General features: G+C 33.9%; 1 pseudogene; it reads right to left on the reverse strand.

The window, feature by feature from the left end:
• Positions 1 to 546: 546 nt before the first annotated feature.
• Positions 547 to 11139, reverse strand: LOC126713533 (loganic acid O-methyltransferase-like; annotated as a pseudogene).
• Between the last annotated feature and the right edge of the window lie 9099 nt (positions 11140 to 20238).

Genomic DNA, 20238 nt, shown 5'->3' on the forward strand with positions numbered 1-20238 from the left:
TAAGTCGGCCCCACATCTTGTAAATTAGTGGTATAGTTTGCTCTCCTTTGCTAGGAAAACCAAGGTTTGAAATTCTCCCCACCCCACACCAACAACCCCCCCCCCCCCCCCCCCCCAAATTGTAGCTATCAAATACACAAAAAATATACCTAAGCCTATATAAAGCTTGGTATGTTTGTAAAATAAATAAATATAAATATAAATTTTTTTTTAATTTCTTGTACGTTAGATTCTCTGGAGAAAATATAATTGAAATAACATTTTAAGGGCTAGATAGGGTTTTGAAATTGATCACCCAAAATTACTCAATTTCATTTCCAAGCATATTGCATTCCAAAATTTGATACGATTAGATAATTTTCATGATCCTAATTATAATGAATAAAAAAAAATGGTAATCACCACCTGTAGAGAGGAGTTGAGGAAGTTGCCAAAGAAAAGATCAAAAAGACTGTAGCCAATGATCACTTTGACATCAAGAACCTTACAAGAGTATTCTCTTTTTCGTTGTTACATTTTATTTCAAGTGAATTTTATTTGGTCGGAATAAAGCTAAAGTCTAATAATTGTTTCGCTTGAGAAGGACAAACAATACAATCGATTTATCAGCTTCTGCATTTAGGAAGAAGGAGGAATCTGCAACTTTCTCTGTGTAGCGATTGAACAACTCATCCATGATATCATTTCCAAAATGCTTTTCGAGAACTCCTTCAAATGCGGATCTTAGGAATAAAGAACGCATTGAGGGATTACACAAAGTAAGATACTTTGACTTGTTATTCAATATTTCCATTCTCTCAAAGCTGAAATGTTGATTTCTTTCAATCAATGCATTCAATTCATTTGGGGTGGTGACATAAGCAGGCAAATTGAATGCATCCACTTTTGCTTCACTACCTAATCCCTGCAATTGAAAACCTTGGTCTATAATTGTAGTTATTCAGCTTTAAATTTGAGACATTTGCAATGAAACCTAAAGAATAGAATTTGGGAAAAATGTCCTAACACCCCCATGAACTTTGGGCTAGTTTCCTTGACACTCCCTATACTTTTATTTTTGCCAATTTAGTACCTCAACTTTACACATGTTTCAAATTACTACTTCTGTTATTGCTGTTTAGTAATCTAACGTGGTACTCACATGAGCACTAAACAACGAAAACGTGTGGATAAAAATAACAAAAACAATTGTTTGCAGGTCCAATTTGAGAGAGATAGGATGGAACCAGGCCATGCCGTTTGTAATCCCGGCAGAGCCAACATTCATGGTCCCGCTGGATTTGGTTCGTTTTCTATCCAATATTTTTAACTCAAAACTGAACCAGCAAACAATTGATTTTGGTATTTGCTTTTTGTCCACACGTGAGTAGACGGCAGCTTATCAAACAGCACTGGCAGATGTAGCAATCGGACACATGTGAAGTAAATTGGCTAAAATAAAAGTTTAGGACTGTCAAAGCAACTACCCCAAAGTTTAGGGAGTGTTAGAGCATTTTTCCCATAGAATTTTAAATAAACTCTCGTTCAAGATTAGTTTCCAATATCCTTCATCATCAAAATCAATGTATTATATTAGGTGTAGATTATTATCAAATCAGGTTTTTGATTGTAGAATTTTGTGGTTTAGAGTGTATGTTGCAAATGCATTTATACTTTAGAAAGATAAGTATACATTAATTTACTAATTTATATACTAATTTGGATGGCAGAGTGGACATTACAAATTAATTTCTAATTAGGGTGCTGATCATAAATCTTTAAGTTTCATATGAATAATTGTAATTAATCATTTTTTCATTTCTTATTTCAAATTATTGAAAGTTATACCTTGGTTAGAGGTTTCAAAAGAAGGTTAATTACAGTATTCTAAACACTAGAATTTTAAATCAACTCTTTTGAGCTAGGTATAACATTTTTTAAAACTTTTTTCATAATTGGGCATGGCTTGTTATGATTGTTGCAATAAAAAAGAAAATAGCATCAATGGTGAATCCAACTCCAAATGATGTTGCTTCAAATCATTACAAGTCATGTTATTGTAAACTTACCACTTTGGCCATATCCATTAAGCATGATCCTAGAAGGTCCAGCTCTGTACCAATAAATGTGTCAGAATTGCTCATCACATCAGGGATTGCAGGTATGAAAAGTGCCCATAGACCTCCAACCACCAGCTCTTGAGCTCTGGCAAATAGAAAGGAGTCGATGTCCTTGGCAAATTGAGTTGCATAGGCCTCCACAACTTTTTGCACATTCGTGGAGAAAATCCTCCCTTTATTCCAAGCAGGAGACCCTTCACCCATAACTTCGATTGGAACCTTAGACAGCCACTGTAGTGCAAAAGAAGAGTGAATAAAATGAAGAGATTCCCTGGGCCCGGTACTCCAGCTGCAATGCATTGCTTGTTGCGAGGAAGAGACTTGAAGAGTGTTGAAATTATTGGAGACATGGTCATTGAAGAGCACTATAAATTCTGGGATTTCAGTATGTACTCCTTTTGATATGAATTGGAGTTTTATGGCTTCTATTATGTTTTGCACTGAGATAAAGGTATTGGGTCCAGTAGAACAACCCAAGCCTGCCACACATACTGAGTTTAGGGAAGCTGAAAGGGTCTTAACGTCAAAGTGATCGGCCATTGCCTTGTTGATCTTTTCTTTGGCAGCTTCAGCAGCCTCTCTCTACAACACAAGTGGTGATTATAATTTTTTTTTTTTTTAATATTCCTCATAATAAGAAGCATGAAAATAATCTAACAATAGTGTTTGGAATGCAATTTTCTTGGAAATAAAATTAAATAATTTTGGATGGTCAGCTTCTAATCACTATCACACCCTCAAATTGTTATTTCAGCTATGAATTCTACTATTTTTTTTTTTTAGAATCAATGAATTTTTCGTAGCATAAAAATACTTATTGTTAGGACATATGTGTTTCACTTGTTAGGAACATATGTCACTATTTTATGTAATTGGTTAATCATTTGACAAAACGCACTTTACTTGTAATTGGGTAGATCTAGGATGTGTTTAATACTTCAAGGAACAAGAGTTCAAGTCTACTATTAAAGCCATACAAATCTGTCCAAGAAACAAGTGAAGAAGTGCTGATTTTTTAAAGTTCGATAGTTGCTCGACACCTCTCGATAGCTAGGCTATCTATCGAGCTGTTCAACTTTCTTTTTATTGCAATCTCAACACCTCTTGGTAGCTAGGTCAATTGATCGAGCAACTTTCTGTCCCCTCAATAACTCCTCGATAGCTCTTGATAGCTCACAACAGATAGGCTCAACACCTCCTCGACACCTCTCGATCGATCGAGAATTATGAAATTTAGATTTCCAAATCTGATTTTCGGCCCATGCTGACATGTATGTGTAAGGTTTCTTTTCTCACAACCCTAGACATATATAAGGCTTATTTTAGAGGCCGTCACATATGAGAATACAAGAACATATGCAAAAGGTGACCAATGTCTTATTCTCCCTAAAAGAAGCTACTGCGTCTTTGCGTCTTAGGGTTTTGTAACCAAGTGCTTCTTGATCTTCATTGTTGATAACGTTAAGAACTTTGCAGCCAACATCTTCTTCAAGTTGGTGTGTTAGTCACATACTAAGAGCCGTGCATCATTGGTTAAGTCACATATTGAGATCCGTGCAAAAGAGTGGCGTTCATATATTGAAGAGTTTAGAGGTTCTGAAGCGGTAGAAAGTTTATTCTGTAAGTTCATCTAGAACTTTGCAGCCAACATCTTCTTCAAGTTGGTGTGTTAGTCACGTACTAAAAGCCATGCATCATTAGTTAAGTCACATATTGAGATCCATGTAAAAGGGTGGCATTCATATATTGAAGAGTTTAGAGGTTCTAAAGCGGTAGAAGGTTTCTGCTGTAAGTTCATCTATGAGGATTATAGAGTGAAAGTTCAAATATGTGTATAAACATCCTTGAACGTTTAGACCCCCAAATTACAAATTAACCAATTCAAGCATTATGTCAAACAACTAGTGTGCGGAAAATGAACATAAACTATAAAATGGAATTGGATAAACTATCTAAGCCAAATTAAAATCACAACCCACAGTAGATAATAAAAGGCAAAGATAAAAGGGAAGGAAGATGCAAACACAAAGACAACACGAGATGTGTTATCGAAGAGGAAACCGAAGCCCTCGGCGTAAAACCTCTCCGCCGCCCTCCAAGCGGTAAACAATCCACTAGAAAATGTAATTGGGATACAAGAACAGCAATAAACCCTCCAAGCCTAATCTACCCAGTGCACCTAAGCCCTCCAAACTTCTTGCTCCAACGAGGTTACGCCGAACCTTTTTCTTTTCTAGCTTCCCGGATTCCGCTACTAAACCGTAGCATCAACCAATGTAGATTGGTTCCTTCCTAACTACTTCCCAGAAATCCAAACAGCCCTCTCACAGTGATGAATATGGTGAGAACAAAGTTTGGTAAAATGCCTCTCAAGGATTTGACAATGGAGAGGAAGAGAGTTGAGAAATTTGAAGAGACTCTAATGTATAGATTGTGGGTGAATCAATCTTGTTTTTCTTTAGGGTTTCTCTCTTAAAATTCTCTCTGGAAGCTCTCTTTCATTTGTGGGTAAAAGGAGTATTTATACTGAAGTAAGAGAGGAATGTGAAACGTCAGGATTTACAAAACAAGGGTAGCTCGCAGCTTGACCTTGCGACTTGAGTGAGTCGCGAGATCCAGTCGCGAGATAACCGTATGGCCAGTTATCCTGTTTTGTCCTGTAGTGCTCCAGCTAGCATGACTGTTCACCTTCTGGCATGCTTGACACGTGTGCTGCGTCTGGCGGCTTGAAGCCGCAAGCCACCCGCGAGAACAAGCTGCGAGTCTCTGTTTTCTTGCACACTTTTGAGCAATCAACACTCTATCTCACTCACTACCTTTACAACAAACCCACCTAAATACAGGGTTACTAAATGCTGAAATACAAGCAAATTTGGCACGGAATAAAGCCAATAAAATGGTTGATTTAATTCAACCTTACAATCTCCCCCTTTGGCTATTCCGTGACAAAACCCTAAAACAGACTCTAGACTTAATATGTGAGTTGGGAACAGTTGAGCAAAACTCACTCACACCTAACTTTAGAAGCTGTGAAGCACTTGAATCATATGAACATAAGACTCCTGAAACACAACAATACACCACGATCATTGTAAGCAGAAAATCGTGAAATGCATATGAAACAGGCAATATGTGATCAAGCAAAGATGGAGTTAAGAAACAAACCATGGCTTGATCAACCAAGTAATCACTACAAGGTAGTGACCACAATGCTCATTCACACTTGGAATGAACACTAGGACATACAAGCTAACAAGCCCAATGCAAGTCTCTTGCATGCCAAACACTCAACCAATGCATAATACACTAAGTATATGCATCTAGGAACAATCCTACAAGGGCACAAGAGTGACAGTACATAAATCAAAATGCAAGACATTTAGATAGAAGTACTGATTTCAACATAGCATAAAAGGCTGCATTAAGCAAAGTACAAACCATAAAGCCTATAGAATATGCATAAAAACATTAACCCTAAAAGCTTACATAAGTACATGGGTACAAAACACAAAATACTGAATATAAACTTAAACAATATAAACTAAAAGTGCTTAAAGTTTCCCCCCTTCAAAGTGATGAGAAGTTGTGATGCACTTGGAACATATATACTTGTAACCTGAAACACTTGCACAAAACACATTAGACCCTCAAGGTAAAGCAAGTAATAAAAGGACAAGAATAATATAACAAGTAAATTACGATCAAGTAAACATGATGTGAAACATGTGAGCAACTTGATCATACACCAAAACAGTCATATAAAAATGACTACAATGATCATATAGCAAAGCAAATGATCATCCGAACATGCATTCAATGGAGCACAATAGCATAGGGATGTAAGCATGTCCAAAACAAACATGATGCGATGAGAACAATAAAGCATAACTCAAAGCACCATAAAGCCAATAAGAAAACAAACAGAACAAAGTTTTCTAGATAACACAATTTCTTCTCCCCCTTGGTATATGCATCTCCACTATGGAAAAACTCTCTCCCTACAAATGTGCACGAGAAATAGAATTTCTTCCCCTAAGGATGTGCACAAGAGTCATAACAAGAGTCATATAGAAATGACAAAATACTCCGGTATACTCTCTAGAGTATACTCTCCCCCTTTTTGTCAGGAATAGACAAAGGGTCAAGGAGAAAAGAGGGCAAGAGATGAATTAACGAACAATGAAAATGATGCATAAGGGGTGCAAGATGAATGAGAAAATGAAGCTCAAACCTAAGACAAAGTAACATGCTACAAAGTATAAGGTAAACATGACATGCTAGGATAAAGAAATAAGGTAAAGATCAATGCATGACAAGGGTAGCAAAGGTGTGTGCAAGAGGTGGCTAAGTGCAATGCATGACCAATGCATGAAAAATGCACATGTGGGGCAATGTGTGTTAAATACATAACCAATGAACCAAACATATTCCAAATGAGGAGACATGAGAAACCTCAAAGTTTGGTACTCATCGGAGTCCAAACAAGCAAGGAAATGTCTAAGAGGCATTTTATCAAACACCTAGCATGCATACTATGAACAATAATGTGAAACAATGCATGAACATCATGAAATCCACCCTAAATACATGTTCTATCTGCCACAAGGGGCCAACATCCAATGTAAATCAGCAAAAGAAACCAAACCCATGAAGAAATTTGACAAAAATTAAGTTTTCCCAACTCCTATGATAAAAATCTCAACCAAGAGCACAAAACTCTCCAAAACATAATCCAAGGATCAAAAATAATGAAAAGAATTTATAATTACTTTAGAAATGTTAATGGAATGAAAAACATTCATATTTGGTTGGATTTTGATGTAAAAATATTGAAAGAGGGGTTTTAGAGAGGATAGGAGAGGTTTAAAACAAGTTTCCCACAAAAAGCCCTTTAAAAAACTATTTCTAGGCGTTTCGCGACTGGGCGAGTCGCGAGGTTTAGTCGCGAAAATTTTCGCGAGTCGCGAGTGAGTCGCGAGAAAGCCGCGAGTGAGTCGCCAAAAGTTTCTGGATGAACTCGCGACTGGGGTTTCGCGACTAGCGAGTCGCCAGCTGAGCCGCGAAAAACTCTAACACCTGTTTTTCAATACAGAACATGGTTAAACAATGAAAAACAAAGTAAACACTAAACATGAACACAAAGAGTGATAATAATCACTTCCAAAAACATATAAAATGATCAAAAATCTTTTTGGATTGAACCATATATGATTAAGCACACACACATCACATTTAGACAAGTACAATCTAACAAATGAATAAAACATTTATTGAACATTAGGCATGTGTGTTGTGTATGTGTATCAAATGTGAAATAGTCCTTAGTCTAGAGTGAAGTTTCAATGATCAATTCAATCAAGTCATACACAACTAGTACTAAGTCAAGTGGTCTATCTCAATTATAGAAATGAACATATATGACCTCCCACAAGAAAATGATTACATAAGATTGAAGCTTTTCATTTGGCTTCTTACAATTCATATCATTTGATCATTTTGAATCAATACAACTCATTTTGAGCAATACATCTCATTTTTGAGATTGATGCCTGAAATTTTTGATATTTCAATTTGGTGAACAAGCCTTTGGCTTTTGGGCATCAAACATTTTCATATAAGTCGCTTTCCCTTTTTTCTAGTCGAATGCTAGTATGTGCGACGGCTTTTGCAGCTCATTATCTCTTTTCATTTTGAGATTTACATTTATTGAGCTCTTAAAGCAATAAAAATAAAAATAGTGGGAAGAGATATAAGCACAAGTCTACGCATGTATCAAAACCAACATGACTATTGACTAACCATTCTTGACAAGCTTGAAAATCGATTTACAACAATCACACAAAGATGTCAAGATTTTTCCCACAAAGATATAAGTGCAAAAATAACAAGCTAAGCTCGTAAATGCACAAAGCCATTTGTACAAAGGTACAAGGCCAAACTCACATGTGATATGTGCTCAAACATATACGATCAAATTTTTTAAATTTTTCACTTTTTATGTGGTTTTGGATTTTTACTCACACAAAATAGAAACATAAAAGTAAGATAAAAAACGAAACAATGCATATAAATAAATGCAAGATGCACAAAATGCATGAAGTTATGACATTTAATGTATGAAAGGTCCTACAAAGATCGAAAGAATTAGATCAAGAACCAAAAGAGCAAAAGCTCAACCATAGGAACCCTTCCTCATCCAAACGGAATGATTGTTTGGAATGAGTGTCTCATGGGAAGTGAGACGAGGGTTGGAAGAATGAAAACTGGAGATGCACATAGACAAGGAGGTAAGAGCATTAACCACTTTCTTCAACAACTTACCATTTTCCATCCAATCCAGTTTAGCTTTCAAAGCACAACTTCCAAAAAGCTCAAGTTTCTCTTTTCTTTTGATTCTCTTAAGAGTTTGAAACTTAGAGCAATGAGGTCTTAAATGACCAAAGGCACCACAATGGTGACAAACAATGTATTTAGGTCCATTAGGCTTTTTGGGAAAGGATCTAACAACAAAGGTTTGTTCTTTTTTTAACTTGGGGCATTGGGGTCTTATGTGACCGATCACACCGCAATGGTGGCAAGTAGGAACAAACTTAGATCCACTCAAATCCCTAGATTGGGACTTAAACAGAGGCTTAGGCTTAAGAGCGTTTCTCTCCACTTTTTGATTTCTTTTGTGTGAAGGAATATACACCGATTTGTCCTTTGAGGTAGAACACACAATAGGCACAAAATCGGGTACCACAACATGATTGCAACATATATTTTCTTCCATTTTAGCAACAGGTTCAGCAATCAAACACTTGGCATGCATCTTAAGAGATTCATTTTCAGATTTAAGATCATCAACAAGTTTGTTAGACAAAACAAGTTTAGCATCCAAGTCCTTATTTAAACATTCAAACTCTTTCAGTTTTTCAAGAGAAATTTCAGCAAGATTCTTATATTTCTCAACCAATTTGTTGGATTCATTGAGTTTAGCAATCAAATCATCCTTTTCACAAACTAACTTGCTCAAATTCTTTTGAAACTTAGCTCCTTTCTTCAAGAGTTTGTCAACAACACCCATAGATTCAAGTAACATGTCATCACAATTATGATGATTAACACTCATAGAGGCATTTTCACAAACACGTGGCATGTTACATTCATCACTAACCAAATCATGCAAAGAGGCATACAAAGCACAATCCATGGCAAATAAACACAAGGGGTCAAGGATCACACTTAGGTATTTAAACCACAACAAGTGTACCCGCTCTGATACCAATTGAAAGTTCAAATATGTGTATAAACACCCTTGAACGTTTAGACCCCCAAATTACAAATTAACCAATTCAAGCATTATGTCAAACAACTAGTATGTGGAAAATGAACATAAGCTATAATATGGAATTGGATAAACTATCTAAGCCAAATTAAAATCACAACCCACAGCAGATAATAAAAAGGCAAAGATAAAAGGGAAGGAAGATGCAAACACAAAGACAACACGCGATGTGTTATCGAAGAAGAAACCAAAGCCCTCGGCGTAAAACCTCTCCGCCGCCCTCCAAGCGGTAAATAATCCACTAGAAAATGTAGTTGAGATACAAGGACAGCAATAGACCCTCCAAGCCTAATCTACCCAGTGCACCTAAGCCCTCCAAACTTCTTGCTCCAACGAGGTTGCGCCGAACCTTTTTCTTTTCTAGCTTCCCGGATTCCGCTACTAGACCGTAGCATCAACCAATGTAGATTGGTTCCTTCCTAACTGCTTCCCAGAAATCCAAACAGCCCTCTCACAGTGATGAATATGGTGAGAACAAAGTTTGGTAAAATGCCTCTCAAGGATTTGACAATGGAGAGGAAGAGAGTTGAGGAATTTGAAGAGACTCTAATGTATAGATTATGGGTGAATCAATCTTATTTTTCTTTAGGGTTTCTCTCTTAAAATTCTCTCTGGAAGCTCTCTTTCATTTGTGGGTAAAAGGGGTATTTATACTGGAGTAAGAGAGGAATGTGAAACGTCAGGATTTACAAAACAGGGGTGGCTCGCGGCTTGACCTCGCGACTTGAGTGAGTCACGAGATCCAGTCGCGAGATAACCGTATGGCCAGTTGTCCTGTTTTGTCCTGTAGTGCTCCAACTAGCATGACTGTTCACCTTCTGGCATGCTTAGCACGTGTGCTGCGTCTGGCGACTTGAAGCCGCGAGCCACCCGCGAGAACAAGCCGCGAGTCTGTGTTTTCTTGCACAGCAATCAACACTCTATCTCACTCACTACCCTTACAACAAACCCACTTAAATACAGGGTTACTAAATGCTGAAATACAAGCAAATTTGGCACGGAATAAAGCCAATAAAATGGTTGATTAAATTCAACCTTACATAGAGTCTAGGGGCAAAGGTTTTGTACTAGATCTAAAACTTCTCTTTACTATAATGGATTGTTTTTCGGGAAGGTTTCCCCTCAGGTTTTTATTGTGAAACTAGTTTATTTTATTGGTTTTCCTAGGTCATCATATATTGTCTTACTTAATTTTTCCGCTACATGATTTTGACATGATATTGATGTTTGTTTGTTTTAACAAGTTTTATTCACAATAAATCTAATTAACAACTTAGATTTAAAACTTGTTAATTCTATCAACCGGGGTCTAAATTTCCCAACACTTATCTTCTGCAATTAGTTTTCTTAAAGCATGTCCTTCAATAAAAAATAAAAATAAATAAATAAGCAAGTCCTTCAATTATGATAAATTCAACTATTCTCTTGGAAGTTCTTAAAAAAATAAAAAATAATAATAATAAAAAACCTATTTTCGTGGATACTAATTATGATAAATTCAACTATTTACTTGGCAATCTATGGTATAATCCAAAGATTCCAAACAAGAAAATAGATCAAAACGTAGGCTTGAATATTAAAGAAGACCTGATAGATGGAGTTTTGAGCATAGCTATAAGGGCCCTTTCCTCCGTTCATTGCATATGATTCAGGCGATGCATATGTCCTCTTGTCCTCTCTCTCTCTCTCTCTCTCTCTCTCTCTCTCTCAAATGCATACTCTATATATATATATATATATATATATATGAGTTGAATTCAACTCTCAAGTTACCCATAGTATAATTTTAGGCAATATTACACTATTTAATAACTTTTTCTTGAATTAGTATTTTAAAATTTGAACCATTGCATTACATGCTTTCTATGTTTTTAACAAGTATGTTATATTTCATACAAATCGGATATTATTTATTATGTAATTCAAAACTCATCTTTTATACAGATTTAAAATTCAAAAACATAAAATTTAAACATTTGATATTTGACATATTTATAATCTTTGAATTGAGCACCTTGAAATTTTGCAAACATGAAAGATATAAAAAGAAAATGTAATCAACCGTAGATTTGCCAAATTTTATATTTAATAAAAAAATATTAAGTGGTTTAAAGTTTAAACATTTTTTAAAGTTACATTAAGTGAAAAAAATAATAATAATAATAATAAAGTTAGGTGTAACTCAATCTCACCCTATGTATATTTCCGAGCGCATATCTTCATGTGTTGATTTCTTCATCAACTTTATCACATGAACTTTCTCAAAAAAAAAAAAAACTTTATCACATGAAAAATTCAATTTCTGTATTTATCTTGCCCTCCACATTTAAAATTTTTAATTAATATTGTACTAAATACATCTTTAAATTTATACTACTTAATTTGAACCATCATATTAATTTATTTAAGATTGGGAAGATCATATTCCGTATGGTTCGAATTCCTTACTTCCTCGATTTGATGCTTTAAGAAATATATATTCAGTTGTAACTTTTTAGTATTTTCAATTTCAAGATATATATTCAATTTTTTGATTCTCAAAAAAAAAAAAAAAAAAAAAAAAAAAATTTCAAGCCGACTTTGTCTTGCACAAGCTTGTGTTGTGCTCCAAGGATGTTATATTTTAATTGATTTAGACTTGATAAAGTATTCTCTCCATCCTAAATTTTTTCAAATTTTTTTGGCTTCTTTGTCGGGAAATGTACTAAAATCCATCTGGGTTTTTTTTTTTTTTTCAACACTTAAATCAAGACTTTCGATACTGCACCAAATGGTCCAAATCCAAATGCGAATGCAGCGAATCTATTGAAACACCTTTACATTTTCTTTGCAATTGTCAACTCCATCTTTAATTGGTATCACTTTATGTCCGCAAATGCAATATTTCTCATGGTCTACCTTGGCGATTACTTTATATTTTGCCATCTAGAACTACTTGTTACTTTTGCCATCTAGAACATATGATTAAGACAAAGACACTCTTACACCGAAAGTTGTTTGTTTTTAACAAATATACCCTTTACCTTCTATAACTTTGATCAATTGTTATTAAAGAAGCTTTTACACCAAAAGTTGTTTTTTTTTTTTTTTTAACAAATATACACTTTATATTCTATAACTAATCAACCTCATGCAATTGATTTAAAAGTAATGACATTAAAATAAATGAATAATTGCCCTAAAGTAAGACTTTATGTTTAGAAAGACTTTCACTTAAATTTAGCTCGATTAAGATAGATTGAAATGCTAGGTTAATGTGGTTTAACAAGAGTGTAGTAACAATAAATGTTTTACTTAATATTTTAGATATTAGGAGATTGAGATCTATATATTTTTTAATAAATTTCAATTTAGAAGAGGTGCTTTAAACCCAAACCTTTCTTTTCCCATTATCTAAGTGCACAAAAATTGACTGAAGTTGTTTGAATGGACCAAAGTGGGCCAAATAGGAACAAAGTCAAACAAATAGGACCAAAGTGGATCGAAGAGGACCGAAGTGGACAAAATGAACGAAATAGGACCGATGTGGACTAATGTGGACCGCATAGGACCAAATAGAATCAAAGTGGACAGAATAGACCAAATAGGACCGAAGTGGACTGAATAAAACCGAATAGAACCAAAGTGGACCGAATAGGACCAAAGTAGATCGAATTAGGACCGAAGTAGACTGAATAGGGCCAAAGTGGACTAAATAGAACCAAAGTGGACAATATGGACCGCAGTGGACGGATTAAGACTGAATAGGACCAAAGTTGACTGAATAGGACGGAAGTAGACAGAATGGAAGTAATAGGACTAAAGTGGACCAATGTGGACTGCATTGGACCAAAGTGGACTGAATAGAACCAAAGTGGACAAAATGGACCAAATAAGGAAGAATGGACCGAATATGACCAAAGTAGATTGAATAGAACTCAAGTAGACAAAATGGACCGGATGGAATGCATGGGACCGAAATAGAATCATAGTGGATAGAATAGACCAAATAGAACCAAGGTGGACTGAATAGGATCGAAGTAGATTTAATGGGACCGAAGTGGACCAATTAAGACCTAATAGGACCAAAGTCGATCGAATAAGATCAAAGAGGACAAAATGGAAGTAATAAGACTGAAGTGGACCAATGTGGATCGCATAGGACCAAAGTGGACTGAATAGAACCAAAGTGGAAAGAATGGACCAAATAAGACCGAATATACCGAACATGATCAAATTGGATCGAATAGAACTGAAGTAGACTGAATGGACCGAATGGACCACATAGGACCAAAATAGAATCAAAGTACACATAATAGACTAAATAGGACCGAAAGGACTGAAGTGAACTGAATAACCCGAAACACACTGAAGTGGACTGAAAATGACCGAAGTGGACTGAATAGAACCAAAGTGGACAAACAATAAACTCATGGATCGACGTGGACTAATTAAGACCAAATAGGTCCAAAGTTGACCGAAGAGGACTGAATGTAAGTAATAGGGCCAAAGGGGGCCAAATAGAACCAAATTGGATAAAATGGACCAAATAAGACTGAATGGACCGAATATGACCAAATTGGACCGAATAGAATTGAAGTAGGCAGAATGGACTATATAGGACCGAATAGGACCGTATAGAATCAGAAAAGACCGGAGTAGACCGTTTGAATGGACCAAATAGATTGAAACGCTATGTTGATATGGATCAGTAGGAGCTTAGTAAAAAGTATTAGACCCCTAAAATATAAATATTAGTCTTTACACACCTAAAGTAATTTTTTTTTTATATATTTCCTAAGAAATATAAAAAGTATTATCAAAGGGTTGGAATTTTATTACTTTTTTTTTTTTTTTACCTATGATACTCCTTTTTTTTTTACACATGTTATTTGCATGACTCCAAAGCAATATGCAGGATTTTTATTAATAAGTAAATTAGACTATATAATAAAATGTAAAAAGCTAATCTTTTGTCTACTTATTCAATACTTTGAAACCAAATGGGTTGAAAAAGTACCTCTCAACTTTGACAATAGTCTTCTATATTAAATTCTAGCTCCTACAAATGTTTTTGGCCAGGAAAATATTTTGCCTATAAAATAATGATGCTTGTGATTTAATTCAAATGCATGATTATATGAATTTCCATGGATTGGGAGAGATTCTTCCAACCTATATAATTACAATTGAAATAATAAGAATTATGGTTATAGGGTGCAGAATTACTGGTACAACATCGATATAACTCTAGAATGCAACACATGCATTCTATCTATTACATAAATTAGCCGTGGACCTCGTGCATTACGCGTGGTAATATTTTTAGAGTAGTCTCATTAATATATATATATATATATATATTTCAATTTGGACTAATTTAATAAATAATAATATAATTTATAATCATATTTTAATTTATTATATTGACAATCACAAATGTAATATATATAATTCCTGTCGTACCAAAATCAAAACAATTTGTAAAATTGTAATTTACAACTATTTTATGTTGGCTTTAATTCCGTGCCAAAATTGATTGTAATTTTGTTTAATATTTTGTACCCTGTATTTCATGTGGGGTTTCTTGTAAAGGTTGTGTGAGAGAGAGAAAGTGTGAAGACTCAAGGCAAAGTGAAGAGAAGAAGTTTTTGCAAGTAGCTCTCGAGAAGGCTTCCCGCGAAGTGAAGCATGTGCCCAACACATGATTGGAATGCAAAGAGTCAGGACAGGTTGGTCACAGCTAGTTTTTGCGAGTGTCTCGCAAGTAAGGCCTTCCCGCGAGATACCTGCGAAACATTCTGTTTTGCCAATCTTTCATATCTGATACACACTATATATACCCAGACTATATATACCCACATTACCCACAGATGTTGAGGAGTGCTTCTGAGAGAAAACACTAGCCACAACCCTTGAGAGTTAGAGATTGTAATACCCAAAATTCTCTACACAACCCATTGTGGTTTTTCCTCAACTCCTACCTCTCCATTTCCATATCCTTGAGAGGTTGCTAGCCCAAACACTTACCACACCCATTTTGAGTGTCAAGTGAGGTTTTGGTGCTACTGGAAAGTATTGGAAGAAGCCAAGCTTTAGCGGATGCAATCGGGCGTATTGTGGGATCTGGAGAGCTAGACAAGACATAGTTCCAAGAAGCCCTGTTGGAGTAGCAGCTTGGAGGGCTTAGGTGTATTGGGTAGATTAGGCTTGGAGGGTTTTTTGCTACTCATGTATCCCAACTAATTATCTAGTAAATTGATTTACCACTTGGAGGATGGTGGAGAGGTTTTACGCCGAGTACTTCAGTTTCCTCTTCAATAACACATCGGCGTGTTATCTTGTGTTTGCATTCTTTTTCCCTACTCTTTTAGCTTTCATTTTACTACTGTGTTTTAGTGAATATGGCTTAGAGTAGTTATTTTGTTTATCCGCTTGCATTTACTCTATTCTGCACTTAGTATAAGTTAAAGTAAAATCAATCGAGCCATAATATTTAATTTAGGGGTCTAAACAGCTCTTGCGTTTTTTTTTTTTTAACACATTTTCAAGCTTTCACAATTTAATTGATTTTTTAAAATTGTTTATGATAGCATTAAGACAATTTCGTTTACTATAAAAAATATTTTAAAATATTTTTTTTTATTTTTCATTGATTTCATTTTTTAGTTATAAGCAACCAAAAGTAGAATTCTAAAAAAACACAAATATTCATCAATCTAAGGTAGAAATGCAACAAAAATAATAATAATAAAAAATGCAACAAAATATGAAAAAAAGTTGAGAGAGAGAGAGAGAGAGAGAGAGAGAGAGCATTTTTGTGTAGGGAAAATATGCATAGAATGGAAGAGATTAAGTGGGAAATTTATAATAAAAGGATAAGAATAAGAAAAGCCAAAATAAAGGATGATAAAAGGGCAAAATAGTATTTAAATTTAAAACCGCCCAAGAGGAATATATGTATACAACACCTTCTTTTTTTCTTTTTCTTTTTTTTTTTTGATTTTCCATTGATTTATTATTTAGTTATAACATCAAATTTAAAGTAAATGAATATGTAAAGTTAAAACTGCCTAAAATTAATTTGTAAAGCTAAAACCTCCTAAAATGAATTTGTAAAGTCAATATATTTATATAGTTAATATTGTAAAAAAATTAAATTTAAATAATAAATGTGAAAAAAACTAATGATGTGACGGATGAGGTGACTTAACAAGAGTGTAGTAATAATAAATACTACGCTTTAACTTTTAGATATATAATAGCCGCAAACCCGCGCATTGTGCTTGATAATTATTTTTATAGTCGTTTTATTAAAAAAAGTTTTATAATTTAAACTAATCTAATAATGAGTAATGTATTTCATAATTATATTTTTATTTGTTATAGGAACAATCATAAATATAATATAAGAACAATCCAAAACACTAGAAAAACGTAAACTAAAAAAAAAAAAATAAAACTTAACAATGATTAATTGAACCAATATTAGGATAAAATTTTGTTTTTGATAATCTATTAAGGTTATTTTCTTGGTAGAAATTATAATTTCGGCCGCCCAAAACATATTATCAAATAAACAATTATTAGCAAAATCTAAGAATTAAATTTCTATACATGCATTGTTATAAAATAATAATAATAAAAATAAAATTGCAAAAGTTAAAATTTGTCACCTATCCGGTTATTTTCGTTTGGCTAACCTTTACTTTTCTTTAAATAAATGGCATTATAAAGTACTTCTAATACAACTATTAAGAGTACATTGTCCACCACAAAGGATTAGAAAATAAATAAAAAGTAGTAAAGTCTCATAGTTTAACATCTAAATTGAGCACTATAAAAAATCATTCTATGTAACAGAATAAATACCAAATTATCCAAATCATGCTATTTAATAGAATAATATTATATTTTTAAATACTATATTTAATTCTTTAGAACGCAATAGGATAACATTTAACAATCAAAGAGAATAAAAAATAAAAAAAATAAAACAACAATTTAAAAAACAAAACTAAATTACAATTTAAAAAAAAAAAAACTAAATCGTATTAACCTAAAATAGAGTTTTAAAGAATATAAAAAATTATCAACCTAAAGTAGAGATGCAAGAAAAATAAAAATAAAAATCCACCAAAAAATTTAGAGAGAGACAGAGATAGAGGGAACCTTTTTTTTTTTTTTTTTGTAAGGGAAAACTATGTATAGAATAGAAGAGATAGTGACAAATTTATAGTAAGAGGGTGTGAATAAGAAGAAACAAAAATAAAGGAAGATGAAGGAAAAGAGGGAGAATGATATTAATGTAGAAGGTAGTGGGGAGATGAAAAGGTAAGGGAGGGAGAAAGATTGAAGAAGTAGTGGGGAGATGAAATGATAAGGGAAAGAGAAAGGTTGGAGAAGTGTAAATAGGGTGATAGTGGAAGTAAATAAATAAATAGTGAGCTAGATTTATTATAGGGTGATAGTGGAAGTAAATAAATAAGTAGTGGGCTGCATTTATAAGGCTGAAAATTGTAAAAACCATTTTAAAATTATAAGACAAATTATATTTTAAAAAATAAAAGAAAAAAAAGAATAACATGACAGTTATTCTATATATATATATATATATATATTTTAAACTCTACACTTCAGCTTTTAGTAATATATATATATATATATGTGTGTGTGTGTAAGGACCTGATTTAAGTCCTTAGCCCAAAAGACAGATGGACTTAAACTCAAAAAGCCTAAAACAATAAATTTGTAGAGAGTGGGTTGGAAAACTAGGTTTTAGTGAATCAGATAACAAGTAAGGTAAATCTAGATGATAAGAGAATAAAGATAGACAAATTTTAACTAAAGAAAATCGTCCTCGGCAAAGTCCGAGGAGATTAGTTCTTATATATTTCTCTCAAGTTTGATTACAAATGTAGTTCTTGATTACTACAGTCTTTTTCCCTTTATTTCTTGCTCCCCTTTTCTTCAGGGGTTTCTTACATTATATATCTCCCTTTCAATGATCTTGGCCTTCCATTTATTGATCATCCAGGCCACTACTTGAGTGCTTGTCCCATCGAACACCCCCTCTAGCCCTCTGTGAGCTGTGGTAGCCAAGACAACATTGTTCAAGGGTCTTCTCCACATAAATGCAGCCAGAAAGTTAGCTGTAGAGCATTCAATGCAGTGGTAGCAGCTTTTCCTTAGATATTTCCTAGCTCCCATTCTTCCAGTACGTTCACAACTTATGTCTTTATCAATAGAACCTCCTGGTACGTTACCTTGGATGACAGGAGACACATCTTGATCTTCGTTGTGTTTAGCCGAGGGGATATTCCTCCTCAGACAACCTCTCCCAACCATTACGATCATAGTTTGCTCGTGAAGTTCAAAGTATCACATCTCTCTTGCTATTGATCCTTTCTCGGACCATTGTGCCTCCTCAGACAAGGCCCAAGGCCCAATACATATTTGGGCCTACGTCCCTACAATTTATATATATATATATATATATAGATTTATTATTTAGTTATAACATCAAAATTAAAGTAGATGAATATGTAAAGTTAAACCACCTAAAATGAATATAAAGTCAATATATTTATATAGTTAATATTGTAAAAAATTAAATTTTAAAAATAAATATGAAAAAGACTAATGACATGGCAGATGAGGTGGCTAAACAAGAGTGTAATAATAATAAATGTTATACTTCAGTTTTTAGATATATATATATATATATATATATAAATTAATGTCAGAATATGCTTGCTAATCCACTAAAGTCTTTATAGTTCGTGAAGAAGAATTTGGAGCAAAAGTTCTTATATCTTTACGAAAAAGGAATGATATTCTTTCTAGTTTATTGACTAATTACTTCAAGGTTTTTCAATATATAACCCCTTGGATGATGTATTGAAAGTGACCTTTAAATGGCCAAATTGGATGAATGATGGATCGCGTAAAATGTGGAATGATTTTGTAAGTAAGCTGGCAAGTTTTGCATATACGAGACCCAAATGGACAAATTTGAGTCTTTTGCGTACATATAGAAGCCTTAATAATGGCATAGTGTCCACAATACTTGATATTAAAAAGTTGCTCTCACAAATCCATCTAAAACGTGATTTGTAGTCACAAATGGTGCACTGCTTTGAATGCTCACAAGTAATCATGTGTTCCATTTAATTTAGAGTATCCACGGGCCAGTAAAAAAAAGGGGTGGGTGAGACAATAGTCGATTTCTATTTACTATTCTCTGAAAAGTAGATAAAACATATACTCAACTCCCTTGTGGATTCCAAAAAAATATAGCTTAAATAGTAAATATTTACAAACTCAAATCATTCTAAAATGAAAGTGAAGAAAACAAGAAAGTATAAGTGTAACAATGGCGGAATAGAAAGAACAGAGGGTAAAATCTATGTGACTAAATATTAGCAATACTAACTGAATAATACAATGTGTATAACTCTCTATATATAGAGCAAGAGATAAGCTTAAATCTAATCTAACCAACTAACAATAATTCCGTAAAGCTTGGAATCAGTTACACTCTATTTACACGTGATTAATGTGCTCTTAACATAAAATATCTAATTATAAAAAAAAAAAAATCTCAGCAGCTAATCCTTTGAAGAAGATGCTAACACGGACTCTGAAGCTCCAAGGCTAAACGATGTCGTATAGCTTGCAGTGGCGGCGCCACTTACAACTCAGGGTGTTCCTAGGAACACCCTGACCTGAAAAAAATCCTGATTTTTTTTTTTAATTTTTTTTAATTTCCTCTGTATTAGGAACACCCTCAATCACAAAATTAGGAACACCCTCAAATTAAAAAAAAAAAAA

The sequence above is a fragment of the Quercus robur genome, chromosome 1 (genome assembly GCF_932294415.1).
Source record: "Quercus robur chromosome 1, dhQueRobu3.1, whole genome shotgun sequence".
Classification (NCBI taxonomy): Eukaryota; Viridiplantae; Streptophyta; class Magnoliopsida; order Fagales; family Fagaceae; genus Quercus; species Quercus robur.